Raw genomic sequence first — 24,879 nt, forward strand, 5'->3', positions numbered from 1 at the left:
GGTTAAATCCAATGGACAATTAAACGTATGAAATCGTTTTAAATCAACATATCCATTTGCTTACCTTGTCGACATCCATTTACATTTCATGTTCTTACTATTAATTTTATGAAAGTTAAATAATTAACTTATCAAGAGTCACGAGAAAGTTATTGTAAAGCATGCATTGAAAATTAAACAGGAATCTCTACTAACTTTTGTCCAGTTACCGTTAATTGACACTTTTGTTCTTACTTGTAAATCACTTTACCAATCATTTCGAATACCATTAAAAAGGAAAGGTTTTCTAAATCAAAGTGGACCTTTCAACAGAGACTCATAATCATACAATGTATCTGATAAATAAATCATTTGATATTATCTTTTAATTCCGTTGAAAAATATCTTGAAATAATTACGTTCATGTAAAGTATTATTCATCTAATACCTTGTTAACGTTCTCAATTCATATAATAGATTTCGTAACTTATTTTCACATTAATCAAACCGTTTAATTTTTCATTAATATTTCTCAATTTAATAATCACACATATGTATATATTCATACATATCTATTTACACATAATTGTTCGTGAATCGTCGAGAGCAGTCGAAAGGTAAATGAATACATGAACATAGTTCAAAGTTTTTGAGATTTCAACATTACAGCCTTTGCTTATCGTGTCGAAAATATTAAATCATATGAAGATAAAGTTTAAATTTGGTCGGAAATTTCCGGGTTGTCACAGTACCTACCCGTTAAAGAAATTTCGTCCCGAAATTTGATTAGGATGGTCATGGCTAACAATAAGTAGGTTTTCATGACGCATATAAGCTAAAAATTAGAGTTTTATCATCATTGAGTAATATAGAAAAATCATTTGATTTTGTGTAGAGTACAAGTGAAACTATCACAAAAGAATAAAATGAGTAAGTGTAGATTCGTCATACCTTTTGACACAGACCGGATTGATTTCCAGAGTTCAAGGGAATTGGAGAAAATCTTTGTAATAAGATTTAATTCTTCAGAAATCAAGGAAATTAGGATCCACTTTAAATACGATCATCTGTTTTGATTGCTCTGTCGAATATATATATTTTTTTCTATAAATCCACCCCTTTGTTTGCTTAGAACTCACACCTTCCATTCTTTCTCCCTCAACTCATATTGTAAAGTGTTCGTCAATATGTTTCATCTAGTGCTGATTCTTGATATACTCCTCACTTTCATATCTGTACTTCTTCTTTTTCATCTGCCTCCGGAAGAGTCTATTTACTTTTACTATACCCTTGGTTTTATAGTGTTTTTAGTTCTCCTATGTCTTTATATTGCTATATGCATCGATATATACGATTTGTAATTTCTGGGTTGTTGTTGGGTTTTATATCTTCCCTTATATTTCGATGTCCCTGCTTCTGTCTTCTATAACCATTGTCATCCCCAGTTAATGCTCTATTTTATTTGCTACGATTTATACCCCAATTTCTATTTCTGAGTTTTGTCCTTTCGTTTCTTCTTCTTGCGATTAAGCACCTCTTGTAATGATCCAGAATTCGCAGATATGAATTTCGGAATGAACATTGTTAATGTTCTAATAAAGAAATGGTAATGGCACGATTTTGATCTGTTAAATTACCAGAATACCCTGAAAAAGACCGAATCATCAAGAAAATATTTTCTTGATATTTTAGAGGTTAAATAGAATACAAGAGTCGTGTAACATAGCACACGATGACGTTATGATCTGTGAATCATCATGTTCCATTTTAGAAACTCAGCATGACTTACTGCAATATAATCACGTTGATCAAGTGTCATTATATTATACTAACTCATGCTTCAGTTCCTAACACTACTTCAAAATATACCTATTTTAAACTCGAAAGTTTCATAATTTAGATACTAAACTAGTTTCTTTTATGATGTAATACAGACAGTGCGAAGAGGTAAATGATAAGAATAATTATGGAAATATCTCCAGAAATATGGAGGATATTTATAATGAAAGATACGATGATATCTTAGAATTTCCAATATCAGAGGATAATGAAAAATATTGTTCGCAAGGATTTAGAGTCAGAAGCAAGGTATTCATTAATGACTTCAGTGTATACTGAATCATTTGGATTCTTTGAAGGTAGGTTTATTTTTTATGATTTATCCACAGCTTCCTTCATACTTTGCTCAATCCGTTTTCCAGTTCCAACCTTTTCTTTTTCTGAGCTTTGCCAACACATTATTCTTTTATCATCAAACTTTTTACTGTCAAGGTTGTCTACGGTTTCTGCTGCTTCATTCAGTTTTTCCAAAAATTCGGAGAACTAAATCGTAGATTGGGGTGTTTTTCAGAAACCTTACATTCGAAATATATAAGTCCATGAGATAGACGTTATATATAACTGTTGGCGTAGGATCGTTGCGAGATTTCAAAATACTGATTGCTAATTCCCGATGATTAGTATGGCAATTCTCGTTACAAGATGCAGATGAGTAAATGATGGGGTTTTGATAAATATAAAGATTTTTCAGAAAATTAAAGATCAGTGAAGTTGTTAATAAGTTTACTACTAATGTGGCGAGATATGAAAGGTTTCCCAATAACGATGGCGAAAGGCAACGTATCTATCGAGGTTATAATAAGACTGTTTTGATTGAGAAGTCGAAGTTGACTTGCTGGAGCTGTGACAAAACTGTCTATATTGAAACAGAATTGAAAATTTATTTTAGCTAATAAATGCCAAAGGGTCTGACACATTTACGGGTTAAACTGTAGTGACCCGAACTTTTTCATGTTTATATATATATTAAATGAAATTGATATTTACATGATTAAATGTTTCCAACATGTTAAGCAATTAAACTTGTTAAGACTTGATTAATTGAAATATGTTTCATATAGACAATTGACCACCCAAGTTGACCGGCGATTCACGAACGTTAAAACTTGTAAAAACGACATGACGATATATATATGGATATACATATGGTTAACATGAGATTATGATAAGTAAGTATCTCCATAAGTATATTAACAATGAGTTACATACATATAAATAAGACTACTAACTTAAGGATTTCGAAACGAGACATATACGTAACGATTATCGTTGTAACGACATTTAAATGAATATATATCATATTAAGATATATTAATATATCATAATATCATTATAATATAATAATTTAAAATCTCATTTGATATTATAAACATTGGGTTAACAACATTTAACAAGATCGTTAACCTAAAGGTTTCAAAACAACACTTACATGTAACGACTAACGATGACTTAACGACTCAGTTAAAATGTATATACATGTAGTGTTTTAATATGTATTTATACACTTTTTAAAGACTTAAATACACTTATCAAAATACTTATACTTAACAAAAATGCTTACAATTACATCCTCGTTCAGTTTCATCAACAATTCTACTCGTATGCACCCGTATTCGTACTCATACAATACACAGCTTTTAGATGTATGTACTATTGGTATATACACTCCAATGATCAGCTCTTAGCAGCCCATGTGAGTCACCTAACACATGTGGGAACCATCATTTGGCAACTAGCATGAAATATCTCATAAAATTACAAAAATATGAGTAATCATTCATGACTTATTTACATGAAAACAAAATTACATATCCTTTATATCTAATCCATACACCAACGACCAAAAACACCTACAAACACTTTCATTCTTCAATTTTCTTCATCTAATTAATCTCTCTCAAGTTCTATCTTCAAGTTCTAAGTGTTCTTCACATATTCTACAAGTTCTAGTTACATAAAATCAAGAATACTTTCAAGTTTGCTAGCTCACTTCCAATCTTGTAAGGTGATCATCCAACCTCAAGAAATCTTTGTTTCTTACAGTAGGTTATCATTCTAATACAAGGTAATAATCATATTCAAACTTTGGTTCAATTTCTATAACTATAACAATCTTATTTCAAGTGATGATCTTACTTGAACTTGTTTTCGTGTCATGATTCTGCTTCAAGAACTTCGAGCCATCCAAGGATCCGTTGAAGCTAGATCCATTTTTCTCTTTTCCAGTAGGTTTATCCAAGGAACTTAAGGTAGTAATGATGTTCATAACATCATTCGATTCATATATATAAAGCTATCTTATTCGAAGGTTTAAACTTGTAATCACTAGAACATAGTTTAGTTAATTCTAAACTTGTTCGCAAACAAAAGTTAATCCTTCTAACTTGACTTTTAAAATCAACTAAACACATGTTCTATATCTATATGATATGCTAACTTAATGATTTAAAACCTGGAAACACGAAAAACACCGTAAAACCGGATTTACGCCGTCGTAGTAACACCGCGGGCTGTTTTGGGTTAGTTAATTAAAAACTATGATAAACTTTGATTTAAAAGTTGTTATTCTGAGAAAATGATTTTTATTATGAACATAAAACTATATCCAAAAATTATGGTTAAACTCAAAGTGGAAGTATGTTTTCTAAAATGGTCATCTAGACGTCGTTCTTTCGACTGAAATGACTACCTTTACAAAAACGACTTGTAACTTATTTTTCCGACTATAAACCTATACTTTTTCTGTTTAGATTCATAAAATAGAGTTCAATATGAAACCATAGCAATTTGATTCACTCAAAACGGATTTAAAATGAAGAAGTTATGGGTAAAACAAGATTGGATAATTTTTCTCATTTTAGCTACGTGAAAATTGGTAACAAATCTATTCCAACCATAACTTAATCAACTTGTATTGTATATTATGTAATCTTGAGATACCATAGACACGTATACAATGTTTCGACCTATCATGTCGACACATCTATATATATTTCGGAACAACCATAGACACTCTATATGTGAATGTTGGAGTTAGCTATACAGGGTTGAGGTTGATTCCAAAATATATATAGTTTGAGTTGTGATCAATACTGAGATACGTATACACTGGATCGTGGATTGATTCAAGATAATATTTATCAATTTATTTCTGTACATCTAACTGTGGACAACTAGTTGTAGGTTACTAACAAGGACAGCTGACTTAATAAACTTAAAACATCAAAATATATTAAAAGTGTTGTAAATATATTTTGAACATACTTTGATATATATATATGTATATATTGTTATAGGTTCGTGAATCAACCAGTGGCCAAGTCTTACTTCCCGACGAAGTAAAAATCTGTGAAAGTGAGTTATAGTCCCACTTTTAAAATCTAATATTTTTGGGATGAGAATACATGCAGGTTTTATAAATGATTTACAAAATAGACACAAGTACGTGAAACTACATTCTATGGTTGAATTATCGAAATCGAATATGCCCCTTTTTATTAAGTCTGGTAATCTAAGAATTAGGGAACAGACACCCTAATTGACGAGAATCTTAAAGATAGATCTATTGGGCCTAACAAACCCCATCCAAAGTACCGGATGCTTTAGTACTTCGAAATTTATATCATATCCGAAGGGTGTCCCGGAATGATGGGGATATTCTTATATATGCATCTTGTTAATGTCGGTTACCAGGTGTTCACCATATGAATGATTTTTATCTCTATGTATGGGATGTGTATTGAAATATGAAATCTTGTGGTCTATTATTATGATTTGATATATATAGGTTAAACCTATAACTCACCAACATTTTTGTTGACGTTTTAAGCATGTTTATTCTCAGGTGATTATTAAGAGCTTCCGCTGTCGCATACTTAAATAAGGACGAGATTTGGAGTCCATGCTTGTATGATATTGTGTAAAAACTGCATTCAAGAAACTTATTTTGTTGTAACATATTTGTATTGTAAACCAATATGTAATGGTCGTGTGTAAACAGGATATTTTAGATTATCATTATTTGATAATCTACGTAAAGCTTTTTAAACCTTTATTGATGAAATAAAGGTTATGGTTTGTTTTAAAATGAATGCAGTCTTTGAAAAACGTCTCATATAGAGGTCAAAACCTCGCAACGAAATCAATTAATATGGAACGTTTTTAATCAATAAGAACGGGACATTTCAGTTGGTATCCGAGCGTTGGTCTTAGAGAACCAGAATTTTGCATTAGTGTGTCTTATCGAGTTTGTTAGGATGCATTAGTGAGTCTGGACTTCGACCGTGTTTACTTGAAAAATGATTGCTTAACAAATTTTGTTGGAAACTATATATTTTTAACATGTGAATATTATGTGATATATTAATCTCTTAACGCGTTTGATATTATGTGATAGATGTCTACCTCTAGAACAAGTCCCATTGACTCACCTAATAATAATGAAGAGTCAAATGTAAATTGGAATGATTCGTGGACTGATTCACAAGTTCCCGAAGAGGAACCGGAAGAAGAGTCGGAACCGGAAGAAGAATCGGAACCGGAAGAAGAATCGGAACCGGATGAAGAAATAGAACCGGTGGGGGAAATAATAAAACGGTTAAGTAAAAGAAAATCCTCAACCAACCGACCAAGGTTAATTATGGTCAATGGTGTTTCCGCCAAGGAAGCAAAATATTGGGAGGATTACCAATTCTCCGATGAATCGGATTCCGACGAGAATTTCGATGATGTTATAGAAATTACCCCAACTGAATTTAAAAAGGCAAAAGAAAATAATAAGGGAAAGGGCATAAAAATAGAGAAATCTAATTCCAACCCCGATGAACTTTATATGTATCGTCAACCCCCGAAGTCCTTAAGTTGTAACAATGACCCGGGAACCTCTAAACCACCAGGTTTTTCTAAACCAATGTGGAAAATTACGGCTCGTATTAGGGGAACATCATATATCCCTAGAAACTTGGCAAAACGAACCAAAACCGAAGAAGAAGAAACAAGCTAGTCGGAATAAGATAGTTGTAATCGTGTGGTGTAATATATGTAATATAGTGTGCTTATACTTTATGATATATGTAAAAATTGCTTGTATTAATAAGTATTTTTTTTTATGAATCTAACTCTTGTCTATTTTACAGTATAAAAACACAAAATGGATAGACAACCCAATATTTTAAGAGACCTACCCGGAGACATGATTGATGAAATCTTGTCTAGAGTCGGTCAGAATTCTTCGGCACAACTATTTAAGGCGAGATCAGTTTGTAAGACATTCGAAGAACGTTCCAAGAATGCCTTGGTTTATAAAAGGCTTTCGTTCGAAAGATGGGGGATATCACATTGGGAAATCCATAAGTTACGATGTGTTTACTTTGACGCATATATTGCGGGGAACCCAAATGCTATTTTACGCAATGGGTTAAGAAATTATTTTGACTCAATATATCCGAATATTGGACTTCGTGATTTAGAAAAAGCGGCTAACATGCAACATAAAGAAGCATGTTATGCTTACGGATTAGTAATGTTCGCTTCTCACCAAAGTGAGAACAAGAACATCGGGATACAACTATTAAACAAAACGTTCCCACAAGTGATGGAGTCGGTAATTGGGGTAAGAAATGAGGTTTTTAGATTGTTACGGGACTGTTGGACATTACGTAACCCTCGTCCCTTTGACGACGTTACAACACGCTGTCTTATCAACGGCCATAACGGTTATGTTCCACAAGACCAAGGATGGGAAGTAATCCTAGTAAAACCAGAATGCATGACTTGTTTCTGGACGTATGAATTACGTGTCTTTATTGCCTTTGCTGAACGACTTGTGTACTAGCTAGAATTATCTTCACAACCATCTTGTATCAAATTTATTGTGTGCTATATTTCATGCTATATGTAAAATAAGCGGTATTGTAAGTTTGTAAAATATTGTGTAAAAGTTTGAACGCGAAATATTATTATAATCAGTTTTTCATATAGAATTGTAGTAGTTGAATTGTATATTAGCTACTAAGTATGAACTTAACGGGTAGGTACTACCCGAATTTAAACTTATAAAACGCTAATATGAAGAAAAAGCTTTTATAAATGAGTTCATATTATGCTACGAAATACTATTAACTACTCTTAATATTCTGTATGATTAACTTGTTCCATTTGACTATTTTGATGGAAATGGCACCGACTACTCGACACACCGTGAATATGAATGAAGAGGAATTTCGTACTTTTCTAGCTTCAAACATAGCCGCAGTACAGGCTGCGCTACATACCAACAATAACCTTGGATCTAGCAGTACAGGAAATCGTGTAGGATGCACCTACAAAGAATTCACTGCCTGCAAACCTTTGGAATTTGATGGAACTGAAGGACCGATCGGATTGAAACGGTGGACCGAGAAGGTCGAATCGGTGTTTGCCATAAGTAAGTGTACTGAAGAGGACAAAGTGAAGTACGCTACGCATACCTTCACAGGTTCTGCGTTAACATGGTGGAATACCTATCTAGAGCAAGTGGGACAACACGATGCGTACGCACTACCGTGGTCAGCATTCAAGCACTTGATGAACGAGAAGTACCGTCCCAGAACCGAGGTCAATAAGCTCAAGACAGAACTTAGAGGGTTACGAACCCAAGGATTTGATATTACCACGTACGAAAGACGATTCACAGAATTGTGCCTATTGTGTCCGGGAGCATTCGAAGATGAGGAAGAGAAGATCGACGCGTTTGTGAAAGGATTACCAGAAAGAATCCAAGAAGATATAAGTTCACACGAGCCCGCCTCCATACAACAGGCATGTAGAATGGCTCACAAACTAGTGAACCAGATTGAAGAAAGAATTAAAGAACAGACTGCTGAAGAGGCCAATGTGAAGCAAGTCAAAAGAAAGTTTGAGGAAAACGGTGATAAGAATCACCAATACAACAACAACAGCAATCGCAACAATTATCCCAACAATCGCAACATCAATCGCAACTACAACAAACGGCCCAACAACAACAACAACAACAACAACAACAACAACAGCAACAGCAACTACAACAATCATCTCAACAACAATAATAACCGCAACAACAACAACAATCAGAAGCAGCTATGCCAAAGGTGTGAAAAGTATCACTCGGGGTTCTGCACCAAATTTTGCAACAAGTGTAAAAGAAATGGTCATAGCGCGATGAAGTGTGAGGTCTAAGGACCAGGGGTTAATAGAACGAAAGGAACAAATGGTGTCGGAACGAGTAATGGCAGAGCAAGTAGTGTCGGAGCAAGTTATGCCAATGTAGTTTGTTATAAATGTGGAAAACCGGGCCACATTATTAGAAATTGCCCGAACCAGGAGAACACGAATGGACAAGGCCGCGGAAGAGTTTTCAATATTAATGCGGCAGAGGCACAGGAAGACCCGGAGCTTGTTACGGGTACGTTTCTTATTGACAATAAATCTGCTTACGTTTTATTTGATTCGGGTGCGGATAGAAGCTATATGAGTAGAGATTTTTGTGCTAAATTAAGTTGTCCATTGACGCCTTTGGATAGTAAATTTTTACTCGAATTAGCAAATGGTAAATTAATTTCAGCAGATAATATATGTCGAAATCGAGAAATTAAACTGGTTAGCGAAACATTTAAGATTGATTTGATACCAGTAGAGTTAGGGAGTTTTGATGTGATAATCGGTATGGACTGGTTGAAAGAAGTGAAAGCAGAGATCGTTTGTTACAAAAATGCAATTCGCATTATACGAGAAAAAGGAAAACCCTTAATGGTGTACGGAGAAAAGGGCAACACGAAGCTACATCTTATTAGTAATTTGAAGGCACAAAAACTAATAAGAAAAGGTTGCTATGCTGTTCTAGCACACGTCGAGAAAGTACAAAATAAAGAAAAGAGCACCAATGATGTTCCCATTGCAAAAGAATTTCCCGATGTATTTCCGAAAGAATTACCGGGATTACCCCCACATCGATCCGTTGAATTTCAAATAGATCTTGTACCAGGAGCTGCACCAACAGCTCGTGCTCCTTACAGACTCGCACCCAGCGAGATGAAAGAACTGCAAAGCCAATTACAAGAACTTTTAGAGCGTGGTTTCATTCGACCAAGCACATCACCGTGGGGAGCTCCTGTTTTGTTTGTCAAGAAGAAAGATGGTACATTCAGGTTGTGTATCGACTACCGAGAGTTGAACAAACTTACCATCAAGAACCGCTACCCACTACCGAGAATCGACGACTTATTTGATCAACTACAAGGCTCGTCTGTTTATTCAAAGATTGACTTACGTTCCGGGTATCATCAAATGCGGGTGAAAGAAGATGATATTCCAAAGACTGCTTTCAGAACACGTTACGGTCATTACGAGTTTATGGTCATGCAGTTTGGTTTAACTAATGCACCAGCTGTGTTCATGGACCTTATGAATCGAGTGTGTGGACCATACCTTGACAAGTTTGTCATTGTTTTCATTGATGACATACTTATTTACTCAAAGAATGACCAAGAACACGGTGAACATTTGAGAAAGGTGTTAGAAGTATTGAGGAAGGAAAAACTGTACGCTAAGTTTTCAAAGTGTGCATTTTGGTTAGAAGAAGTTCAATTCCTCGGTCACATAGTGAACAAAGAAGGTATTAAGGTGGATCCGGCAAAGATAGAAACTGTTGAAAAGTGGGAAACCCCGAAAACTCCGAAACACATACGCCAGTTTTTAGGACTAGCTGGTTACTACAGAAGGTTCATCCAAGACTTTTCCAGAATAGCAAAACCCTTGACTGCATTAACGCATAAAGGGAAGAAATTTGAATGGAATGATGAACAAGAGAAAGCGTTTCAGTTATTGAATAAAAAGCTAACTACGGCACCTATATTGTCATTGCCTGAAGGGAATGATGATTTTGTGATTTATTGTGACGCATCAAAGCATGGTCTCGGTTGTGTATTAATGCAACGAACGAAGGTGATTGCTTATGCGTCTAGAAAATTGAAGATTCACGAACAAAATTATACGACGCATGATTTGGAATTAGGCGCGGTTGTTTTTGCATTAAAGACTTGGAGGCACTACTTATATGGGGTCAAAAGTATTATATATACCGACCATAAAAGTCTTCAACACATATTTAATCAGAAACAACTGAATATGAGGCAGCGTAGGTGGATTGAATTATTGAATGATTACGACTTTGAGATTCGTTACCACCCGGGGAAGGCAAATGTGGTAGCCGATGCCTTGAGCAGGAAGGACAGGGAACCCATTTGAGTAAAATCTATGAATATAATGATTCATAATAACCTTACTACTCAAATAAAGGAGGCGCAACAAGGAGTTTTAAAATAGGGAAATTTAAAGGATGAAATACCCAAAGGATCGGAGAAGCATCTTAATATTCGGGAAGATGGAACCCGGTATAGGGCTGAAAGGATTTGGGTACCAAAATTTGGAGATATGAGAGAAATGGTACTTAGAGAAGCTCATAAAACCAGATACTCAATACATCCTGGAACGGGAAAGATGTACAAGGATCTCAAGAAACTTTTTTGGTGGCCGGGTATGAAAGCCGATGTTGCTAAATACGTAGGAGAATGTTTGACGTGTTCTAAGGTCAAAGCTGAGCATCAGAAACCATCAGGTCTACTTCAACAACCCGAAATCCCAGAATGGAAATGGGAAACCATTACCATGGATTTCATCACTAAATTGCCAAGGACTGCAAGTGGTTTTGATACTATTTGGGTAATAGTTGATCGTCTCACCAAATCAGCACACTTCCTGCCAATAAGAGAAGATGACAAGATGGAGAAGTTAGCACGACTGTATTTGAAGGAAGTCGTCTCCAGACATGGAATACCAATCTCTATTATCTCTGATAGGGATGGCAGATTTATTTCAAGATTCTGGCAGACATTACAGTAAGCATTAGGAACTCGTCTAGACATGAGTACTGCCTATCATCCACAAACTGATGGGCAGAGCGAAAGGACGATACAAACGCTTGAAGACATGCTACGAGCATGTGTTATTGATTTCGGAAACAGTTGGGATCGACATCTACCGTTAGCAGAATTTTCCTACAACAACAGCTACCATTCAAGCATTGAGATGGCACCGTTTGAAGCACTTTATGGTAGAAAGTGCAGGTCTCCGATTTGTTGGAGTGAAGTGGGGGTTTGACAGATTACGGGTCCGGAGATTATACAAGAAACTACCGAGAAGATCATCCAAATTCAACAACGGTTGAAAACCGCCCAAAGTCGACAAAAGAGCTACGCTGACATTAAAAGAAAAGATATAGAATTTGAAATTGGAGAGATGGTCATGCTTAAAGTTGCACCTTGGAAAGGCGTTGTTCGATTTGGTAAACGAGGGAAATTAAATCCAAGGTATATTGGACCATTCAAGATTATTGATCGTGTCGGACCAGTAGCTTACCGACTTGAGTTACCTCAACAACTCGCGGCTGTACATAACACTTTCCACGTCTCAAATTTGAAGAAATGTTTTGCTAAAGAAGATCTCACTATTTCGTTAGATGAAATCTAAATCAACGAAAAACTTCAATTCATCGAAGAACCCGTTGAAATAATGGATCGTGAGGTTAAAAGACTTAAGCAAAACAAGATACCAATTGTTAAGGTTCGATGGAATGCTCGTAGAGGACCCGAGTTCACCTGGGAGCGTGAAGATCAGATGAAGAAGAAATACCCGCATCTATTTCCAGATGATTCGTCAACACCTTCAACAGCTTAAAATTTCGGGACGAAATTTATTTAACGGGTAGGTACTGTAGTGACCCGAACTTTTCCATGTTTATATATATATTAAATGAAATTGATATTTACATGATTAAATGTTTCCAACATGTTAAGAAATTAAACTTGTTAAGACTTGATTAATTGAAATATGTTTCATATAGACAATTGACCACCCAAGTTGACCGGCGATTCACGAACGTTAAAACTTGTAAAAACGACATGACGATATATATATGGATATACATATGGTTAACATGAGATTATGATAAGTCAGTATCTCCATAAGTATATTAACAATGAGTTACATACATATAAACAAGACTACTAACTTAAGGATTTCGAAAAGAGACATATACGTAACGATTATCGTTGTAACGACATTTAAATGAATATATATCATATTAAGATATATTAATATATCATAATATAATTATAATATAATAATTTAAAATCTCATTTGATATTATAAACATTGGGTTAACAACATTTAACAAGATCGTTAACCTAAAGGTTTCAAAACAACACTTACATGTAACGACTAACGATGACTTAACGACTCAGTTAAAATGTATATACATGTAGTGTTTTAATATGTATTTATACACTTTTTAAAGACTTCAATACACTTATCAAAATACTTATACTTAACAAAAATGCTTACAATTACATCCTCGTTCAGTTTCATCAACAATTCTACTCGTATGCACCCGTATTCGTACTCGTACAATACACAGCTTTTAGATGTATGTACTATTGGTATATACACTCTAATGATCAGCTCTTAGCAGCCCATGTGAGTCACCTAACACATGTGGGAACCATCATTTGGCAACTAGCATGAAATATCTCATAAAATTACAAAATATGAGTAATCATTCATGACTTATTTACATGAAAACAAAATTACATATCCTTTATATCTAATCCATACACCAACGACCAAAAACACCTACAAACACTTTCATTCTTCAATTTTCTTCATCTAATTAATCTCTCTCAAGTTCTATCTTCAAGTTCTAAGTGTTCTTCATATATTCTACAAGTTCTAGTTACATAAAATCAAGAATACTTTCAAGTTTGCTAGCTCACTTCCAATCTTGTAAGGTGATCATCCAACCTCAAGAAATCTTTGTTTCTTACAGTAGGTTATCATTCTAATACAAGGTAATAATCATATTCAAACTTTGGTTCAATTTCTATAACTATAACAATCTTATTTCAAGTGATGATCTTACTTGAACTTGTTTTCGTGTCATGATTCTGCTTCAAGAACTTCGAGCCATCCAAGGATCCGTTGAAGCTAGATCCATTTTTCTATTTTCCAGTAGGTTTATCCAAGGAACTTAAGGTAGTAATGATGTTCATAACATCATTCGATTCATATATATAAAGCTATCTTATTCGAAGGTTTAAACTTGTAATCACTAGAACATAGTTTAGTTAATTCTAAACTTGTTCGCAAACAAAAGTTAATCCTTCTAACTTGACTTTTAAAATCAACTAAACACATGTTCTATATCTATATGATATGCTAACTTAATGATTTAAAACCCGGAAACACGAAAAACACCGTAAAACCGGATTTACGCCGTCGTAGTAACACCGCGGGCTGTTTTGGGTTAGTTAATTAAAAACTATGATAAACTTTGATTTAAAAGTTGTTATTCTGAAAAAATGATTTTTATTATGAACATGAAACTATATCCAAAAATTATGGTTAAACTCAAAGTGGAAGTATGTTTTCTAAAATGGTCATCTAGACGTCGTTCTTTCGACTGAAATGACTACTTTTACAAAAACGACTTGTAACTTATTTTTCCGACTATAAACCTATACTTTTTCTGTTTAGATTCATAAAATAGAGTTCAATATGAAACCATAGCAATTTGATTCACTCAAAACGGATTTAAAATGAAGAAGTTATGGGTAAAACAAGATTGGATAATTTTTCTCATTTTAGCTACGTGAAAATTGGTAACAAATCTATTCCAACCATAACTTAATCAACTTGTATTGTATATTATGTAATCTTGAGATACCATAGACACGTATACAATGTTTCGACCTATCATGTCGACACATCTATATATATTTCGGAACAACCATAGACACTCTATATGTGAATGTTGGAGTTAGCTATACAGGGTTGAGGTTGATTCCAAAATATATATAGTTTGAGTTGTGATCAATACTGAGATACGTATACACTGGATCGTCGATTGATTCAAGATAATATTTATCAATTTATTTCTGTACATCTAACTGTGGACAACTAGTTGTAGGTTACTAACAAGGACAGCTGACTTAATAAACTTAAAACATCAAAATATATTAAAAGTGTTGTAAATATATTTTGAACATACTTTGATATATATGTATATATTGTTTTTGGTTCGTGAATCAATCAGTGGCCAAGTCTTACTTCCCGACGAAGTAAAAATCTGTGAAAGTGATAGTCCCACTTTTAAAATCTAATATTTTTGGGATGAGAATACATGCAGGTTTTATAAATGATTTACAAAATAGACACAAGTACGTGAAACTACATTCTATGGTTGAATTATCGAAATCGAATATGCCCCTTTTTATTAAGTCTGGTAATCTAAGAATTAGGGAACAGACACCCTAATTGACGCGAATCCTAAAGATAGATCTATTGGGCCTAACAAACCCCATCCAAAGTACCGGATGCTTTAGTACTTCGAAATTTATATCATATCCGAAGGGTGTCCCGGAATGATGGGGATATTCTTATATATGCATCTTGTTAATGTCGGTTACCAGGTGTTCACCATATGAATGATTTTTATCTCTATGTATGGGATGTGTATTGAAATATGAAATCTTGTGGTCTATTATTATGATTTGATATATATAGGTTAAACCTATAACTCACCAACATTTTTGTTGACGTTTTAAGCATGTTTATTCTCAGGTGATTATTAAGAGCTTCCGCTGTCGCATACTTAAATAAGGACGAGATTTGGAGTCCATGCTTGTATGATATTGTGTAAAAACTGCATTCAAGAAACTTATTTTGTTGTAACATATTTGTATTGTAAACCAGTATGTAATGGTCGTGTGTAAACAGGATATTTTAGATTATCATTATTTGATAATCTACGTAAAGCTTTTTAAACCTTTATTGATGAAATAAAGGTTATGGTTTGTTTTAAAATGAATGCAGTCTTTGAAAAACGTCTCATATAGAGGTCAAAACCTCGCAACGAAATCAATTAATATGGAATGTTTTTAATCAATAAGAACGGGACATTTCATAAACTATGGCTTTGGGTTTCGAGAGTTTTTCAGGTGTATATCTGTGGGTAACATGTGGTTGGATCATCATCTCGATTGCTCATTATTTGAAGTGTCTTCAAGAATTTCGGAGGATTTGAACGTATATTGTAATCGTATGATGTTCTAACACAGTTTTGAAGTCAAAGTATAACTTAGAAAGATATAGGAATCTAAGAGTGATGATACTGGTTATATTTCGAATTGATTTTTGCGATTTCAAAATCAGAATATGTAATTGAAATTGAATGATTATGGTTGTTTTGATTTCTATAGAAGAATGTATATTATTGTAAAAGTAGGGAGTATAATGAATGATCTGCTGAATCAGATTCGGAGAATGTAACATATTAATTGTGAATTTATATATCTCCCGGGTATTACCTACCCGAAAAAAATTTTACAATTAATATTTTGTACAACATAATTTTTTTATTACAGTCTTTATGAAAATATATATGTGCATATTTTCTTCAGATGTAACATAAATTTAATGAGTTTATATAAAATTAAACTCATTTGATTTACGGTTGAAACTAGAATTGAGTAATCCTTAAAACTTTAGAAATTACATAACTTTTGCGGAGTATTTCTTCAATGAAATTGAAATTATGAATCAATACTTCGTTATTTGTTGATGCATAATGTTGGTTTTCGTGAAATCCTTGTGAACTTCGCAAGGTACGAATGATGTTATCTGGAAAGTTTCGAGTGCATTAATGATGGAAGTGTAAAATCAAACATATATTCGAATAATACACTTGATTTATTATGAATTGGAATTTATTGAATTGAGACAGAGATTGTAGTTAACGATGGTTAAGTTGCAGACGAAAGACGTACATCATTGCATATTTGTAATATGAATTAACCGAGTAGTTAAGATTCACACATAATAGCTTAGTACGGAAATATTTATTATGGTTTAAAAATTTATATATATAAGATATACATATAAATCTTTCGGTGGAAATGAGTTAATACTTCATAACTCGTTGATACAATATACTCGTTGTTGATTCGTAATGATGTCCACAGTGATTCTTGAACTGACGGAGTTTGTGATGTTTAGGTGCTGCTAATTCTGACGATGTTGACGGCACTGACTGTGCTGATGATGCTAACGGTACTGTTGATGTTGTTGGTAAATCAAGTCTAGCTTGTAAATCACACACCATTCTTGTCAGGGTTTCTACTCTTCCTTCCATCATTTTGGTTCACTCAACTAATTTATGGTTAGGGCTAGAATAGATAATCTCTAAGACTTTAGAGACTACATAATCATCTTAGAATGTTTCTCCAATGAAGTTATGAATCAACACTTCATCGTTCGTGTTTGTTGGTGAGTTCATTAGTTTATCATCAATATTCATTTTCATCATTTTTATAGACCACAAGATTTTCATTTCCATTTCTCATAAATAAACATCCCATACATAGAGATAAAAATCATTCATATGGATTGAACACCTGGTAACCGACATTCACAAAATGCATATAAGAATATCCCCATCATTCCGGGATCCTCCATCGGACATGATATAAATTTCGAAGTACTAAAGCATCCGGTACTTTGGATGGGGCTTGTTGTGCCCGATAGATCTATCTTTAGGATTCGCTTCAATTAGGGTGTCTGTTCCCTAATTCTTAGATTACCAGACTTAATAAAAAGGGGCATATTCGATTTCGATAATTCAACCATATAATGTAGTTTCGATTACTTGTGTCTATTTCGTAAAACATTTATAAAAATTGCGCATGTATTCTCAGCCCAAAAATATAAAGGGTAAAAAGGCAAATGAAAACTCACAATACTGTATTTCGTAATGAAAATACATATGACGTCATTGAACAAGTGCAAGGTTGGCCTCGGATTCACGAACCTATATTAAGTATATATATTTATATGATGGTCAATATCTGTCTAGCAATTTAGGTCAAACTGTAGTGTATCACAATCCTAATGCTCGAGACTAACCTGCAAAAGTCAACTTGATCCAAAATGATTTCCAAAATCTATACATGATTATTATATAACTTAAATATAGTCATTTTATATATTTAAATATTTATTAAATTTTATTAAAGTAAATAATATAAATCATTTATTAATAAATAAAAATTATATTAAACTTTATTTATTATAAAAATATACTTTTATGTCTTAAGTAATAAAATTTATAAAATTCACTTAATATCATAAAATTATAGTGGTATGTATTATTAATGTAATTATATTACGTGTGGTCAAAATATCTTTGTATCACATATCTATTTGATAAAATAATATTGATAATAATAATAATAAGTAAAAGTAGTATTATTTTGTAATAATAATAAGTATTATTATAATAATAACAATGTTTAGATTTACTAATTGTTATAATAAAATTGATAATTCTAATCATGATAATATTAGTAATAACAATACTTTTTAATATTAACTATATTAATAATAAGATAATAACTCTACTTTATCATAATAATACTAAAATGATACTAGTAATGATATTTCATGATATTTTAGTAAAAAATGATAGTTTTAATATAAATGATATTTTTAGAAATAATAATAATGATAAAAATAATGAAATCGATATTTTTTCTCTTAAATCAATATCTTACAATATTTTAATTTCATCATGATACCCATACTCATTATTTCCTGATCGATTTGTTCAATAGTTTTTAGTTCTCTTTTATATCGCATTCATAATAATGATAATAATAGTAATCATAATAATTAGGTGTTACTAATATTAGTTTTAATTATAATAATATTAGTGATAATAAATATTATGATGATAATACTAATAACTATTTTAATGATGATAATAATAATAATACTAATTATAACTTTAACGATAATAACGATAGTAATAATAATAAAATAATAATTTTTAATGATAATACTTTTTATTGATAATGATAATAATAATAATAATAATAATAATAATAATAATAATAATAATAGTAATAATAATAATTAGATAAAAACTAGAACGACGATAATAACGACGATAAAAATAATCATTTTTTTTAATAATAATACAAACTTCAATTCACTATAACTTCTAATCCGTTCATCGAAACCGTTCGATATCTAAATGAAAAGTTCTTAATTTTTCGCTAGCTTTCCAACGACATGCATATCTTATACCTTATATCAACCGCATATGTAACTAATTCAGGATTTAACATAACCTATCTAATGGCAATATCAAAAGTACAAGCATGCATAATCCTATATACTCGAGCACTAGTCAGGGATACACTATTAATATATAAAAGTTAATTTATGAGTACTCACGTATCAATATTGAGATTCAATATTGCAGGAAAGGTACGTAAACGTGACGGAGATGATAAACACTAGGTTGACCTTTGACTCATGATCATAACCCCCAAGCAATACCCATAACCTCCATAGCTATAACCCATAATTTCCTTAGCTTTATCCCGCTCGAAAAACCCGTTTTGAAATAACTCGCTCATGACATCGTCGTAGTATTTTATGTATAATAATACTAATAATAATATTAATACTAATAATAATAATAAATATAATTATAGAGAGAGTGTGAGAGATAGGTAGTTAGAAAACAATTATGATCGATCATATATATATATAGGTATATAAATAATATAATATAATAATATAATATAATATTAAAATAAATAAAAAACATGTTAAATAGTGAGCCGCCACAAAAATATGTCGACACAACATTACGCGTTTTGCGTAGATAGGTACGCGATCCGCGTATGGTGTCTTCATGAAAGTTGTAGATTTTTGAGTTACGGACGTCTGGACATCGGAATCACCCTTTTTTGAGTCAGTATGATTTAGTTATGATTTTTCTCGTGAAAGTGCGCATGCTTAGTGATTTCCATCATTTTAACTTGCGATCTTGATATGAAATGTTATAGTCTTTTGGTGCCCATTAGAAATCTTTATTTTATCCATAAAAATATTTTATAATCAAATTCTATTATATCGAAAGAATAAAAATGTTTTCGTACGTTTGAAACTAAATCAAATAATACTATAAGGTTTAGTTTTTCCAAAACTACTTATATTGAATATCATTTTATTAAAAATTTTAAATAATAGAAATTTTTATATCATAAAACATTTTCACTTCATAAAGTAAAATTATATAATATATAAGTCATAATGGATTTCTAGTTTTTACTTACAGTTTATTTGTAAATATAAGTCATAATGGATTTCTAGTTTTTACTTACAGTTTATTCGTAAATCGCAGGGTTAAATCCAATGGACAATTAAACGTTTGAAATCATTTTAAATCAACATATCCATTTGCTTACCTTGTCGACATCCATTTACATTTCATGTTCTTACTATTAATTTTATGAAAGTTAAATAATTAACTTATCAAGAGTCACGAGAAAGTTATTGTAAAGCATGCATTGAAAATTAAACAGGAATCTCTACTAACTTTTGTCCAGTTACCGTTAATTGACACTTTTGTTCTTACTTGTAAATCACTTTACCAATCATTTCGAATACCATTAAAAAGGAAAGGTTTTCTAAATCAAAGTGGACCTTTCAACAGAGACTCATAATCATACAATGTATCTGATAAATAAATCATTTGATATTATCTTTTAATTCCGTTGAAAAATATCTTGAAATAATTACGTTCATGTAAAGTATTATTCATCTAATACCTTGTTAACGTTCTCAATTCATATAATAGATTTCGTAACTTATTTTCATATTAATCAAACCGTTTAATGTTTCATTAATATTTCTCAATTTAATAATCACACATATGTATATATTCATACATATCTATTTACACATAATTGTTCGTGAATCGTCGAGAGCAGTCGAAAGGTAAATGAATACATGAACATAGTTCAAAGTTTTTGAGATTTCAACATTACAGCCTTTGCTTATCGTGTCGAAAATATTAAATCATATGAAGATAAAGTTTAAATTTGGTCGAAAATTTCCGGGTTGTCACAGTACCTACCCGTTAAAGAAATTTTATCCCGAAATTTGATTAGGATGGTCATGGCTAACAATAAGTAGGTTTTCATGACGCATATAAGCTAAAAATTAGAGTTTTATCATCATTGAGTAATATAGAAAAACCATTTGATTTTGTGTAGAGTACAAGTGAAACTATCACAAAAGAGTGAAATGAGTAAGTGTAGATTCGTCATACCTTTTGACACAGACCGGATTGATTTCCAGAGTTCAAGGGAATTGGAGAAAATGTTTGTAATAAGATTTGATTCTTCGGAAATCAAGGAAATTAGGATCCACTTTAAATACGATCATCTGTTTTGATTGATCTGTCGAATATATATTTTTTTTTTCTATAAATCCACCCCTTTGTTTGCTTAGAACTCACACCTTCCATTCTTTCTCCCTCAACTCATATTGTAAAGTGTTCGTCAATATGTTTCATCCAGTGCTGATTCTTGATATACTCCTCACTTTCATATCTGTACTTCTTCTTTTTCATCTGCCTCCGGAAGAGTCTATTTACTTTTACTATACCCTTGGTTTTATAGTGTTTTTAGTTCTCCTATGTCTTTATATTGCTATATGCATCGATATATACGATTTGTAATTTCTGGGTTGTTGTTGGGTTTTATATCTTCCCTTATATTTCGATGTCCCTGCTTCTGTCTTCTATAACCATTGTCATCCCCAGTTAATGCTCTCTTTTATTTGCTACGATTTATACCCCAATTTCTATTTCTGAGTTTTGTCCTTTCGTTTCTTCTTCTTGCGATTAAGCACCTCTTGTAATGATCCAGAATTCGCAGATATGAATTTCGGAATGAACATTGTTAATGTTCTAATAAAGAAATGGTAATGGCACGATTTTGATTTGTTAAATTACCAGAATACCCTGAAAAAGACCGAATCATCAAGAAAATATTTTCTTGATATTTTAGAGGTTAAATAGAATACAAGAGTCGTGTAACATAGCACATGATGACGTTATGATCTGTGAATCATCATGTTCCATTTTAGAAACTCAGCATGACTTACTGTAATATAATCACGTTGATCAAGTGTCATTATATTATACTAACTCATGCTTCAGTTCCTAACACTACTTCAAAAATATACCTATTTTAAACTCGAAAGTTTCATAATTTAGATACTAAACTAGTTTCTTTTATGATGTAATACAGACAGCGCGAAGAGGTAAATGATAAGAATAATTATGGAAATATCTCCAGAAATACGGAGGATATTTATAATGAAAGATACGATGATATCTTAGAATTTCCAATATCAGAGGATAATGAAAAATATTGTTCGCAAGGATTTAGAGTCAGAAGCAAGGTATTCATTAATGACTTCAGCGTATACTGAATCATTTGGATTCTTTGAAGGCAGGTTTATTTTTTATGATTTATCCACAGCTTCCTTCATACTTTGCTCAATCCGTTTTCCAGTTCTAACCTTCTCTTTTTCTGAGCTTTGCCAACACATTATTCTTTTATCATCAAACTTTTTACTGTCAAGGTTGTCTACGGTTTCTGCTGCTTCATTCAGTTTTTCCAAAAATTCGGAGAACTAAATCGTAGATTGGGGTGTTTTTCAGAAACCTCACATTCGAAATATATAAGTCCATGAGATAGACATTATATATAACTGTTGACGTAGGATCGTCGCGAGATTTCAAAATACTGATTACTAATTCCCGATGATTCGTATGGCAATTCTCGTTACAAGATGCAGATGAGTAAATGATGGGGTTTTGATAAATATAAAGATTTTTCAGAAAATTAAAGATCAGTGAAGTTGTTAATAAGTTTACTACTAATGTGGCGAGATATGAAAGGTTCCCCAATAACGATGGTGAAAGGCAACGTATCTATCGAGGTTATAATAAGACTGTTTTGATTGAGAAGTCGAAGTTGACTTGCTGGAGCTGTGACAAAACTGTCTATTTTGAAACAGAATTGAAAATTTATTTTAGCTAATAAATGCCAAAGGGTCTGACACATTTACGGGTTAAACTATGGCTTTGGGTTTCGAGAGTTTTTCATGTGTATATCTGTGGGTAACATGTGGTTGGATCATCATCTCGATTGCTCATTATTTGAAGTGTCTTCAAGAATTTCGGAGGATTTGAACGTATATTGTAATCGTATGATGTTCTAACACAGTTTTGAAGTCAAAGTATAACTTAGAAAGATATATGAATCTAAGAGTGATGATACTGGTTATATTTCGAATTGATTTTTGCGATTTCAAAATCAGAATATGTAATTGAAATTGAATGATTATGGTTGTTTTGATTTCTATAGAAGAATGTATATTGTTGTGAAAGTAGGGAGTATAATGAATGATCTGCTGAATCAGATTCGGAGAATGTAACATATTAATTGTGAATTTATATATCTCCCGGGTATTACCTACCCGAAAAAAATTTACAATTAATATTTTGTACAACATAATTTTTTTATTACAGTCTTTATGAAAATATATATGTGCATATTTTCTTCAGATGTAACATAAATTTAATGAGTTTATATAAAATTAAACTCATTTGATTTACGGTTGAAACTAGAATTGAGTAATCCTTAAAACTTTAGAAATTACATAACTTTTGCGGAGTATTTCTTCAATGAAATTGAAATTATGAATCAATACTTCGTTATTTGTTGATGCATAATGTTGGTTTTCGTGAAATCCTTGTGAACTTCGCAAGGTACGAATGATGTTATCTGGAAAGTTTCGAGTGCATTAATGATGGAAGTGTAAAATCAAACATATATTCGAATAATACACTTGATTTATTATGAATTGGAGTTTATTGAATTGAGACAGAGATTGTAGTTAACGATGGTTAAGTTGCGGACGAAAGACGTACATCATTGCATATTTGTAATATGAATTAACCGAGTAGTTAAGATTCACACATAATAGCTTAGTACGGAAATATTTATTATGGTTTAAAAATTTATATATATAAGATATACATATAAATCTTTCGGTGGAAATGAGTTAATACTTCATAACTCGTTGATACAATATACTCGTTGTTGATTCGTAATGATGTCCACAGTGATTCTTGAACTGACGGAGTTTGTGATGTTTAGGTGCTGCTAATTCTGACGATGTTGATGGCACTGACTGTGCTGATGATGCTAATGGTACTGTTGATGTTGTTGGTAAATCAAGTCTAGCTTGTAAATCACACACCATTCTTGTCAGGGTTTCTACTCTTCCTTCCATCATTTTGGTTCACTCAACTAATTTTGTGATGACCCGTCCTAATCCACCTGGACGAAGTCATCAACATTTGGTCCCATTGCGATGATCGACTCCAAATAATGTCCTTAAAATGAGCAAATGCACAGCGGAAGACTTAATTCGTACCTGAGAATAAACATGCTTAAAAGTGTCAACCAAAAGGTTGGTGAGTTCATAGGTTTATCATAACAATCTTTTTAATATATTAATAGACACAAGATTTCATAATCATAAACATAATACACTCGCAAGTGTATGTAAAGCATTCTAAGTGGTTGAGCACTTGGTAACCATACTTAACTATTAATCAACGTCGCATATTCCCTTTATTATGAAATCTCACTACACTGTACCAAGTGTAGCCTACAAAACGAAGTACTGTGCAACCGTTGAATACTGGTCGTCCAGTCCGGTTGGGGTTGTCAGGCCCGATAGATCTATCAACAGGATTCGCGTTTACAATACCCATGTAAATAGTAGTTACCAAGCTACAGGGAAATATGCCAGTGGTACAATTCAACGTAGAATATATTTTTAAGTACTTGTGTCTATTTTGTAAACATTTATAAAAGCAGCGCATGTATTCTCAGCCCAAAAATATATATTGCAAAAGCAATTAAAAAGGGAGCAAATGAAACTCACCATACTGTATTTTGTAGTAAAAATACATATGACTACATTTAACAAGTGTGGGGTTGACCTCGGATTCACGAACCTATATCATTTGTATATTTATTAATATACATAATA

Source organism: Rutidosis leptorrhynchoides, chromosome 2, assembly GCF_046630445.1.
Source record: "Rutidosis leptorrhynchoides isolate AG116_Rl617_1_P2 chromosome 2, CSIRO_AGI_Rlap_v1, whole genome shotgun sequence".
NCBI classification, from domain to species: Eukaryota; Viridiplantae; Streptophyta; class Magnoliopsida; order Asterales; family Asteraceae; genus Rutidosis; species Rutidosis leptorrhynchoides.